The sequence below is a fragment of the Bactrocera dorsalis genome, chromosome 4 (genome assembly GCF_023373825.1).
Source record: "Bactrocera dorsalis isolate Fly_Bdor chromosome 4, ASM2337382v1, whole genome shotgun sequence".
Classification (NCBI taxonomy): domain Eukaryota; kingdom Metazoa; phylum Arthropoda; class Insecta; order Diptera; family Tephritidae; genus Bactrocera; species Bactrocera dorsalis.
In genome coordinates this window covers 32,385,993-32,398,901 of record NC_064306.1, presented here as the reverse complement: position 1 = coordinate 32,398,901, position 12,909 = coordinate 32,385,993, and the positions used below count along the sequence as shown (strand labels likewise).

Below are 12,909 nucleotides of genomic sequence, written 5' to 3'. Positions count from 1 at the left end.
CTGATTTCTTTCTCCAACAGCTGATTTTTCGCTGCAGTTTAAATATAAGTACCAATTTGATTTTATTTGTGAAAGTGAATTTATTTTATTAAACATAAGTGCTTTTATATTATCCTGTAAAAATAATGAATATGTGCGAAACTCGAACTACATCCATATGTGTACAATGTTATGTCGGACGCGTTAAGTCCCGCAGTAAATTATTTGAGGAATCTTCGTACGTTGTTGATACTAAATAAAAATTGATAATAAATAAATAATTCTTATTGCTGTTAGAAAAAACATAATTACAAACTAGCTGAATTGTTAAAGCTGTAAAAATTACACAATTTGGCAAAAAAAGTATATAAATGACAAATTTTGTGACTTTTAAGAAAGCTACAGCAGAATAACGGTTCAAAGTATAATAAGATATTTAACTCAAAATACAAAAATTTGTTTAGGGAATTTTGGCAGCTGTCAATAATCCTAAAGGAGTTGAAGGAAGCTTGTAAGAAAGTATTCATTCAAACTGTGGAGATGGTAATCTCAGTGCTCAATAGCATGCGTGCGTATGTGCGTATGTATTGCATACAAGCTGCTCGTGTAAATAAAAGACTTGGGCGACGAACTTCAAACAATATTCAGCCGTAATATATAAACTATATGGTATGAAAAACACCAAAGAGAGAAAATTAAGAGAAAATCCCCAGTTAAAAAAATGAAAAAGTTTTAAAAGAGCATAAAATAAGCTTTAACAAAAGGCGATGTACACTTTTAAACTACTTATGCAGTTTTCCCTAAGTTTTCTGCAGCTCAAACAAATAGTTGCCAAACAAAAGCCAAAGCGTTCGGTTCGTCTACTTTAACAGTTCGCGCGCTTCACTTTCTATAACCCGGGCTCGTTAACGTTGCAATAAAATCGCGAGTGTTCAACCGGTGTGTCGCAGTGAGTAACAAACGGGGGAAACAACGAAAAGCTTCGAAACGAATGAAAAGGTGATAAAGAGTAATGACAAAATTTTGTTGCAAAATTTTTAAGTTTGCTTATTTTATATTGTTTTCATTTGTTGCCTTCACCGAATTGAAATTGAAATGATGATGAGAAAAAGTTGATTAAGAAATACCCATCCACTATCTTTGCGAAACTTAAGCAAAATCTAGTCAAGTTCATTATGTTTTAAAATTCATTGCGCATAAAAAGTGAATTTAAGTTTTTATGAGATTTCTTTTGATGTGAACAAGAATTTTGGTGTCCAAAAATTTGCAGAGGACTTTCACGTTCGTTTTGCAGCAAACATACATACATACGTACGTTTATGTATGTTTGTATATATATACATAAATAAGTTGTTGATTAATGCGCGTATATTTGTTTGTCTGTACATCGGTCAAGGTACTGCGGCTCTATTCAGCAGTTGGGCGCTTGCTGTCTATAAGGTGAGTACAAATTGGACGTAGTAAAAACGCTATTAAATATGTATGTATGACAAAATGGAGAACTAAAAATAAAGTAAAACTGCACAAAGTGATGTATCAGTGTTTGCTAAAATAATGTGTCTAAAAACGGCACAGCAGAATTTTCATGTTATAGAGCCAATAGATTTGTTTAAAAAATCTTTATTACTTAGTTGGAGTTTATAAATTATTATAATATCAATAATTAAAAAAAAATACGAAACGGAAATTATAACTGACAATTTTTATATATATATATTTTTTTTTTTTAATTTCGTGGGATATTTTTATTTAACCACTTTTGCTTCCCCACTGACCCAGTTAAAACGTTGAGTTGCACATCCATTGAAAAAAGTTAGTGATAACACTGTGTCACCCTAATACATCAGCGCTCTTGTCCTTCTGCGCATTTAATAAACAAGTTGTGTAATTTTTGTGTTGATTTTTCACACTTTACCTTTAATATGAACTGTAAACAATGAAAAACAAAACATTGACTGAAGTAAAAAGTCTTTAAGTTTGTAAAAAGCAACGCTACCGATATTAAGGAGAAAACCTTCAAGCCATCTTACTACATACAATCACACATACACACATATGCGTACAATAGGCCAGTATTATAAGTGTGTAGAAGCTTTTCATTGCGTCTGCTTATGCCTTGCAATTCATTTGTTTACACACATATTTCCTTCGCATTTTGCTAAGTCATCAAATATAGCTCGCTGTGTATTACTTTGACTTACTGCCATGATTTTGGTTTTATTTACATATTTCTTTTTTATTTTTGCACAAACATTTCTGTCACCAATTACAAGTTTGGTTTGTAGGTATATATGTACATATTTATTTAGGTATGTATTTGCATAACTATATTTGACTTTAGTGCTATGCAATTATTTGAGCAGCTATTCATTTTATGTCTTTATATTTGTTTTTGAAATTTTTGCGAAATAATTTTTTTTTTGTAAAAAGAAGATTTTTTTTTAAGAAAAAGGTTGAATGGGACTTGAATTAAGCTTAGTTATTTTACCATACATTCTGGGTTTTAAACCAATCCTCAAAAGTGCTTTAAAAATTCCCTACAATTTGAAGTGTTGCACTGCGAACTATAGTCAATTTTATCTTCTCCTATATCACATGTAATCACAAACGTCTAGCATTCTGAACAATTCCAGGAGCTTGCTGGGCGCATTAGAGTGATCCCTGTATACGAAGATGGATCCAAGATCCTTGAGCCTGCTTCTACAAATTACGGGGCAATATAGAATTGAGTGTTCTATCGCTTATTTGTGAAGTCTACTTCGTAACGCTGTTTAAAAGTCCTTCATTTGTTAACACGACATTATATTATCTTTGTCAAACCCATCTGCTGCCTCGAGCAGCATGGTATGTCTCGCCGGCTTTCTGTTGCGGTTGGGCAATTGCGCATTGCTCTTGAAGCGCAGACGGCGAGTTTTTGCAGCTTCGATAGTTGAAGGCCTACCGAAGACTGCGTTGCCTTCGATGCCCAAGCAACCGCTCCATAAGTGACAATAGGCCTTACGATCATGGTGTAAAACCACCTGATGATACCTAGCCCGCAGCCCCAGGATCTGCCGGCTAGGCTTCTGCATATTATGAGTGCCTTGGTGGCTCTGGACAGTATTAGTTCCACATGCTTATTCCACTGTAAGGTCGAGTCTAATGTTAGACCCAGGAATGTGACCTCTTTAGACACCTCCAACTCCTGCCACCAAGGGGCCTCAAGCCCGGAAGAGATCTCCGCTTTGTGAAAGGGACGACAGTAGTTTTTGAGGGATTGATGTTTAATCCCACTGTATTACACCATCCCTTTGCTTAAGTCCCTTTGGTTTATGTCGCAGAGAGTATTCTCAAATTTTCCTCGTGCCACTATGAAAATGTTATCTACCTACTCCTGGCACCAAATCCCATTGTTTGTGAGCAACTCAAGGCTCTATCTATCTATCAATAGTACGATATAGAAATCCAACCTGTGGGAAGCCACTTGCTGTACCAAGACGAATCTTTCTCTCCCCCATAGTGTTTTCAGCTATTCTAGTACGCAGTACAGACTCTATCCATCTGCATACTGGAATCGCCACATTATTTTTATCCAGTGCCTTGATGGCGCTTGCGTGGGCTCCATTATCAAAAACACTTTCGATGTCAAGAAAGGCGTATATTGCAGTCTTGCCATTTTCCAGCGAATTCTTTAGTTGAACCGTAAGTTGATAAAGAGCAGTGTTAGTGGATCTGCCTGTTCTGTACGCGTGCTGACTGGCGTGTAGGGTTGCGACTATCAGCGCCTTCGATCTTACGTAGTTGTCTTCAATCTTTTCGATCCCTTTTAGCATGAAGTAAGTATTGAATGTGGCCAGAGATCTCACACACCTTGTCGCAAAATTGCTGGGAACTTATTATAATTCGAAGTGACTTATAGTTTGAGAAGGAGGCCAGTACCCACTTTATTGAGTCTGCAGCGAATAGTTTCCTTGCAGCTGTCCAATCCGAGTGATCTGACCTGTGAGACCATTGGTGGAATTTGGTCATCCTGAGCCCTCCTTGGGAAGTGCGCAAGCAAAGGTGCCATTTACTTGTTCTCTGACCATCATGTCTTTTAATTGATAATGCTGTGTCCGTCTTGCCTCTAGAAAAAATCTTGTGCAGACTGGCTACCTCTGGAGCCGAGGAGACGTTGTCATAGAATTTTCTGATACATTTCGTCTTCGCGGACCTAATTTCCTTGCTATAGGTTGTTAAGTGCTGCTTATATTTCTCCCAGTTGCCCGTACGTTTGGCTTAGTTGAAAAGCCTACGAATTGACTTCCTGAGCACTGAGAGTTTACAAGCTGCCTTTAGAACAGCAATATGACGAACAAATTCTTGTTCTACCCACGTAAAGTGGATTATATCTTCGGTGCAGCCGAAGATAACTGTTTTTTTATGTTTTTAGTTTTCTTGTCGTATTTAATCTGATTTTATTATTTGGCTAAAAAGAGTCATTTAAATATTCCACTTATCAGCGGTTAGTCATAAAAGCACGACAGAAAAGCTTTAAACTACCTTCAAAGTAAAGCAGTGACTGTTTCGCACCACTCCATTTAAATACCTAACTACATACATATTAACATACATAAACATTTGTATTAAATTAAGCCACTAGTAAGACATTTCTGCTCTTCGCTTAATATTTTACGCCGCTGAATAAACAGTTTAAAATTTTTATTATTATTTTCTGCACACTTGAATACAACAATTATATATTATTTGCGATTGCGCTAGTATTGGTATTTATATTGTTTAGTATATACATATTTACTATAATAATAATCAAAGAAAAACGACAAGCCAATGCCAGGGACTTGCCAATTACGGAAAAGTGTTAAATAATTCGCCTATAAAACTGGGTAAAGAGGAAGCAAACGCCGCACTTTCATCTAAATAAATGTGTTAATATGCGTGTGTGTATGTATGTATGTTTGTGCCCCCAACGGGGTTTATATGGCGTGTGCAATGCATGGTTGAATGTCTGTGTTGTTTATATAATAAACAATATGTTATACACTTGTGGAGGCACACTTCTCTTAAATTGATTTTTGCCGGAAATACACCAAGCGATCGTTTGAGATATGGATAACTACAAACACATACACAAATGTATAAACATTCGACATATGTATAAACGAAAGCGAAGGGGAAACCAAGTAAAGGTTTGAGGTTGTATATTTTTGGTTAATAACTAAAATTAGTGTAACAACAGTAGTCGAGAATTAAGGTCTAAGCAAAAGCATTAGAACGTAACTTAAATACTCAAAAGTTCACTAAATTTGTTAATAATTAAATTTGAAGGGTATTTTTTAGACATGTGGCTTTCAAACTTTAATAATTTGGTGTTATGGTCAAGAATTTCGAGCAAGTGACCATGGCGGCTGGCTCGAATAAATTCTAGAGGCCCAATTTTCGACTACTTTTAGCAGGAATTGGAGCGGTATATTAGCAAAATCGCTTAGACAAGGAACTTCATATAATCCTACAAAAAATATGCCAACGGGGTTAAACTGTGCGATCTTGGCGGCCACGCCACAGCGCCACGATGCGAGATAATGCATTCATAAAAGTTTCCTTCAATAAATTGATTGTTTTCTTGACTGCATAATGTACCGTCGTCTTGTTATAACCAAATTTCGATCATATCAACCTCCTTCAATTCCTCATTTTTAGTGGGACTCTTAACAGGCCACTGTCCTATTGGCTTACATGCGGTAAGAATGGGTATCTTGCCGGATGCTGACTGTAGAAGCTGTTTGGTAGAGGATGCGGTAGAAACAAGCCAGCACTTCTTGCTTGACTGTCCCGCGTTTGGGAGGTCAAGACTTGGACACTTGGGAGCGCATACCTCTGGACATCCCACCGAAATGGCGGGTGTATGTATTGGCTACAAAGCGCTTTACCAATCTGTAAGTCCGAACACGGGAGTTCTTTTTCAATGGCATCACAATGGACTACATTATTAGTCTACGTGTGATCCTTGATCAGCCATCTAACCTAACCTAACCTCCTTCAATTCATATACAAATAAGGCAATTCTCCACTGATTGTAACATTGTGGTCGGTTTCATTTTTGAAGAAACATGATCCAATAATTCCTTCCACCTTTAGAGCACACCAAACAGTGATTTTTGGACTATATAACGGAGTCTCAACAATGGCTTGTGCAGTATAATTACTTCAAATGCGATAACTTGGCTTATTAATGGACCGATGCAATCAATTTTCTTCTGAAAATCGAGATTACTCGAATTACCGACTCTGCTAGGCGATTATGTCGACTGAATATTGGACGCAGCCCGCAATGCGTCCAGCGAATCGTGCCATTATTTTGGTAATAATTTTACTCGATTTGCAAACGTTATTTCGGAGTAGCACTGTTTATCATAAAAAGGCGAATGTTTGTGAGTGTGTATGTTTGTTACTTCTTCTCGACAAAACGGCTGGAGAGATTTTGATAAAATGTGGTTTTAAGTTAGCGAACACTCTGTATTAACACATAGTTTACATTTTAATAATATCTTATTTTTATAGCAAAATCGATAAAAATAAATACGCGGAATATATATGGGGACTTTGTACACACATAACTTTCTCAATAAAACACTATACTTATATAAAATGGCGCCCGATTCGTACGTACACTTTTTTACAAATAGTGTTAATTATATTTTAACATAAGCCAATGTGCGTCATGCGGGAAGCCAGGACCGTGCGGAAAATCAGGGGACAGACAACGCTGTTGAACACATTCGATTTATATTTTTTTGTGTTCTATTTATCGACATTTAAACAAAGAAAAGACTCTTTTTATTTTTGATTTGTTTTTGGGAAGTTCTTTAAGTAATAAAACATCTTAAAAATTTGTAAAAAAAAATTAGTAGTCTAATTTATTTGAATAGAATTATGTTAAAAAACACACAAAGCTGAGACGGCACAACGTCCAGGTTACCATTCTTACTGGAGGGGCCAGAGGGCAGACGGTATTAATACCCAGAGTCCCAATAATATCCACTAACTAACCCTTCCATTTCAAACGCCTATAATTTCCTTTAAAAGTGGCTTTTCCTATCATAATAAATATAAGTCAAGGACGAACTCTCAATGTAGCCAGCATTCACGTGGGCACCCCTTGTTTCTCTCACGGACATCTGTCGACCGTCTTTGGCTGGAGTAAAATGTCTGATTAAGTAAGCCCGACTGCCGCACAAACGAATGCAAACTTCAATCTTTTGCGCTTGCTGTGTCTTTATATTTTGAAGCTCTCATGTTTAATCTTTTCCGTAAAAAACACAGCACTCGAGATTTTTGAACTTATCTCTGAGCAATTGCGAGTGGTTAGGCTCTTTCATTACAAAAATCAATGAATCTTACCGTTAAACTGCGATCGTTTCCAATTCCAACGATGCTCCGTTGTTCTGTCCAACTTAAAGACTTCTAAGAACAGAATTTTTTCGTTTTGACCATCTTACATAAAATACAAATTTTAATTTAAAAAAATTTTAATTTGTTAAAAAATAAATGAAAAAAAATAAATATTTATATTAAAATAAAGTTTTTTTTATTAATCTTGAAATGTCTCAAATACAAGTTTTTAATAGCCTTAAAATTTACGGTTTAGGTTTAGTTAAATTATTTTAATAGCATATTGAGTTTAATAAAAAAATATCAATATTTTTAATGCCACAGACTGCGAGTTCGGTCTCGAATCGAAAGTGGAACTTTTGTGAAGTCCTCATCTACATATGTTTTTATGGAAATTTTAATTCAATACCATAGCAGAAATTTACATTAGCAATGCTGAATATATATGTATATGTAAACACATTCATAGCGATAATAATGATCTGAAAAAAAAAAAACATGTTGACCATCAGCATCCGTTCCGTTCGTGCGTCCATGCAACACACTTGACCATGAAGCATCACTTAACTTGCACCAGTTGCTGCTTTACAACTCACGGCTGATCATTTTTACTTTTTATTTATTTATTTTTTTCGTCCGATTTAAGTTATATTCATGTTTTGGTTTGCACTTGAGTGTGAATGCGTGTTCAATGCTTTTAATACGCTTGTGCCGTGCACAAATGTACCTCTGTTTGTAATTCGAAAGAATTTCTGAAACTCGCACACACACATGTATATATAGTTTACATACTGGTTTGTGTGCCTGTAAGCTTGGTAGCGCTACTGAGCAGCTTTTTGCTGTCGCCTTCGTTGGTTGAAACATGTGCATAATGCAGCGACATGCAGATGCATTAATTTATATTTTTAATTTATGTTTTATTGCCGTTTTTTGTTGTTGTTGTTATATTTACGAACTTTGTTTTGTGGCTGCTGTGCCACCTTGAAACACTTTCAACTTTGTATAACTGGTTGAAATGTCGTTTAATTGCTTTGATCGCAATATGTTCGTGTTAATGTCGCGTTGCTCTAAATTCTGTTATTTATTGGACGCGATTTGTTGGGAAAAATTCTAATTATCAATTTTCAATATAGTTGAACTTTCATGAGAATATTTGTATGTTAGGTGCAGGTTAGAAAATATTATATGCTGGAGCAAAAGTTTATCTGAATTTAATTAATATTATTGCTTTGATAAAAGGATTCTCTGCCAGATATCGCTTGCTTTTGTTTTCTATAACTGCAGAAGAAACATTGCGAAGCCTTTGCGAATATTCGAATGAATCAATTAGTATATAATCTGTAAGGATGGTGGAAGGTATACCACTAACTTCTCAGTCAAACTGTTCTCGTCTTTCGATATGTATGATCCACTTTGAAATTCCGTACTTTTTTTAAAGAAAAACAAGCAGAAACTTCAAGTTTAATAGAGGATGTTTATTATCATTCGAAAGAACATTCCTTGTTTTTGAAGATCTTCTTTCTTTAAAATGTGAACGATACGTCAGATGGTACCACCACCTGTTCTGAGTTCAATTTTAGATGACTTGCTCAAGCATTTCGACTGGTATGAATGCTCCAAGACTTGAATCGAAGCAGGATTAACCACATAGACTTTAGAATTTACATATCCCCACAGGAAAAGTCTTACAGTATGATATCAAACGATCTTGGTGGCCAATCTACCGACCCAAAACGTGGAATTATTTGCTCACCGCAGTTTTCTCACAATAAATCGATTGATTGATGCAAAGTGTGTACAGTGGCGCCGTTTTGTTGAAATTAAATGTCGCCGAGATCACGAGGTTCAATTTGAGGCATCAAATAGTCGGTTATCATGGCTCGATAACGGTCGCCATTGACGGTTACGTTCTCACCGTCATCATTTTTAAAGAAAAATGGACCGATGATTCCACTGGCTCACAAACCATTCCAAAACGTTATTTTTGCAACAGTGCATTAGAGATATGCACTATTGACAGAACTTATTTAGATTCAAGCGAGTTTAGTAAACGCCAACGTTGAGCCAGTTCTGAGCTCCTTAATTTTCAACTAACCATACTTTCTAAGTTATTTTGTGTTATATCAGCGAGTACTGAACTTACTATGACTATCAACTAACAGCTGTATTCATTAAAAAAACTTCTAACATAAACTAAAGATAACAAGAAACATTGTTGTTAGCAATCTGCTCCGATATAAATGCTTCACTACACTAATGCGTAAGAATTTGTAGTCCAGCGAATGCATACTCTAAGCATTTATCAAGATCTTACCTGGTTATAGGAAAGCCTCCTGTTTCACTTAAAGTTCAGTGACACACAAAACGTGCGCAGAATTCATAAAACTTTATTCAAATGACAAGCAGCATGACTGAAGGCGTTCTAGTATGCTAGGTACATGAGTACTAAGTATGTGGAGCGTGTAGTTACAATGTCGGCATAATGATAAGTACAACTGGAGTTTGCAATGAATTTTAATGCAACTTCTAAATAATAAAACTGTCAGAACTGGCAGCTGAATGGAAACTTTCGCAATTGCTTGCAATGGTGATCACACAATGCAAGTAAAGTACTTTTCGAAAGTCTTAAGTTTTGTTTGTATTTTTTTTGTTTTTAGTTTAGATATGCGGTTTAAATTTCTTTTGTAATATTTTTTTTTTTAATTTGACTCTATTTTTATACAAATTCGAAAATTTTTATGCATATAAACTTTATTTGACATGAGATAAAATGCACTTTAATAGAACAGAGGTGCTTTTCAGCATAAATGATAGCATATTTAGAATATTAGGAGTGGGTATTTGTATGTATCAAATTTTGTTTCTTGAATTTATTAAAGAAAAAAATATTTTCAGTACGGCGAAATTTTATATAAATAAAGTTTTACTTAAGTTCAGAAAGGCTTTCGCTTGCAACCTTTGATGACGGCTTAACTTTGAGACCGACAAATTATTTATGCAGCAAATGTACGCTCTTAACCTAATTCCCACTTCGCTGCTGAATAACTTTGGAAATGCATAAAAACGACAAATGCAGATGTGATAAATGCCAAATAATAAAACTTATACAACAGAAGAGTGTGGAAAGAACGTTTATAAACTTTAAGGGCTTACAACATTGTAATCTTGTTTTGATTATATGGTTACCGGAGACCGGTGGGGAGATTTTAGGTCAACTGTCAGTCTTTTTATTCGCTAGCAAGAACTTTTCATAATATTTGCTAAATAATTTCAGATGGGTGTGCAAATGTATATATTTTACAGGTCTGTTATACGAGGTATGACAATTAAGTAATGAGACTGATTCCATAAAAACCGTATTTTTGAAAATGATTCTACAACTCTGCCATCCCCTTCAAAGTAGTCCGCTTGGGCAGCTATACAGCGATTCCAGCGCGTTTTCGATGCTTCGTAACATTTGTGGAACTTTTCGACTGGGATGTCCGCGAGTACCCTCGTCACGGCCGCCTGGATGTCCGTAATCGACTCAAAATGGGTTCCTTTGACCACCGATTTTGTTTTAGGAAACAAAAAAGTCACAGGGTGACATGTCGGGCGAACAAATACTGGGACACGCTGAGGGCGGTGTGGCACGGCGCGTTGTCGTGATGAAGGATTCAGTTACCAACGATGTCTGGGCGCACCTTGTTGACGCGTTTTCGCAATCTTTCGAGTACTTGGCAATAGTAGACTTGATTCACAGTTTTCCTCGGTGGAACGAATTCTTTGTGGACGATTCCACGGCTATCAAAAAAGGCAATAATCATCGTTTTCACCTTCGACTTGCTCATGCGAGCTTTTTTCGGGCGGGGAGCGCGCGTAGGCAACCATTGTGAGCTTTGGCGTTTGGGTCGCAATGAAAAAAACAGCTCTCATCGCCTGTAATAACTCTATCAAGCAGCGTGGGATCGTTTTCCACTTGTTCCAAACAGTCTTCTACGACGGTCATTCGATTTCGTTTTTCCATTTTCGTGACGAGCACTACAAACAGACGTCTACTCAACTTGACGCAGCAGACGAACTAAACAAGCTAGAGCGATGGTACATATATCAGTAGAGAGGGGAGAAATGCCGAAAAAAGAGAAAGGGAATTTCAAGATCACAGGTTTACCACAAGCGCGGCAATAAAATTAGTCTCATTACTTAATTGTCAAACCTCGTAGTCGCTTAAATTTGTGCAAAGTTACATAGACATCTTGTTACAGGAGGATATTTATATAGATATTGTAACTTTTTTTAGTATTAGTATGTGTTGAAAGTAAAATAGTTGGATTCTGAGGTTTCCGTTTCTTAAATTGTATAAAAGTTGCTTAGATTGCATTTTAAACTCATAATAAGTAATATTGCAATAAAGAGCAGCGTTACTGAATGGGTATACTGCCATATTTGCAGTGCTGGAAATTCATTTGTAATCCACGAAACCTCTTTATATCAACAACGAGCTATGCCAGCTTGGGCCGGCGTTTGCTTTAAAACTATCATAGAGCCATATTTATGATTTTTACAATATGAAACAATGATGAATGTTAACAAATGTGGGAGAAGTCCCCACCATTACTAGTTTTAACAAGACTAACTATTCAGTGTCTGCAACAAAAAGTTCATAGACGTCGATGTTAACATTTTACTGAAAAACAAATTTTCATTATAAGTGATGATTTATTTGTATAACTAAGTAAATTAAATTATTAACGTCCGTTTTTCCCATTTTTCCTAAATGTTAAAGACGGTTTTTGGTAAAAGAAAACACTTTTTATACTCTTACCTGATATATTAAGTTTGGCACGAAGTTTATAGCACAGAAAGGAAGCATCGGTCTACCTACAAGCACGACGGTTAAAGTTAAATGAAGCACTCAAATTGGTCAAAATGGGATAATTTTTATTGCTATTAATGATTTGAACCAAATGTCGGCCAAATGTTTGCCACGGCCGTTTGCATATTTTCACACGTTTCCGCCAATGCTGTTCCTCCAGCGTTGCTGGGTGATTGGCGTAAGACTTTGATTTAATATGTCCCCTGAGCCATTTAACGAGTGGCCAAACTTTGCTCGAAATGAGACGGTGCAACGTCTTCTTGGCAATAAACATCGTCCGATCCGATTCGATCAAATTCCGGGGAAAAAAGTACATAAACTAGCAAGTATAACGTTCGCATGATGTTAACGGCATTTCCTGCATATATTTAAAAAAAAAATTAAATAAAAAAATAAGGCCGAATAACAGCGCAATCCGGACCAAACTGTCAATTTTTGGGGATGTAATTGTCTTTCCTGAACCACACGAGGATTTGACTCCCTCAATCCTGACAATTTTGTTTGTTGACTAAGCTGTTAAACTAGAAATACACCTCATCTACGGATGATTTTTTGACGACATTTTTTTTTTAGAACTTGAATTTGCGTAATATTGAATAATTATAATTTTCAAGTATTGTACCAAAGTGAAATAGCAAACCTTACTGAACACACTGACACAATTTTGCACAAATACGTAAATAAACTTGAGCGCTGCAAATTAA

At 36.0% G+C, this 12,909-nt stretch overlaps 1 protein-coding gene across 2 annotated transcripts in view; it reads left to right on the top strand.

The window, feature by feature from the left end:
- Positions 1-445: 445 nt before the first annotated feature.
- Positions 446-12,909, top strand: part of LOC105224094 (uncharacterized) — a 54,021-nt gene continuing 41,557 nt past the window's right edge. Inside the window, exon 1 of one of the 2 annotated variants that reach the window (XM_049454552.1) lies at positions 446-978. The gene's annotated coding sequence lies outside the window, so the exon portion shown is untranslated. The remainder of the gene's footprint in view (positions 979-12,909) is intronic. The other variant, XM_049454551.1, reaches the window with a different exon arrangement.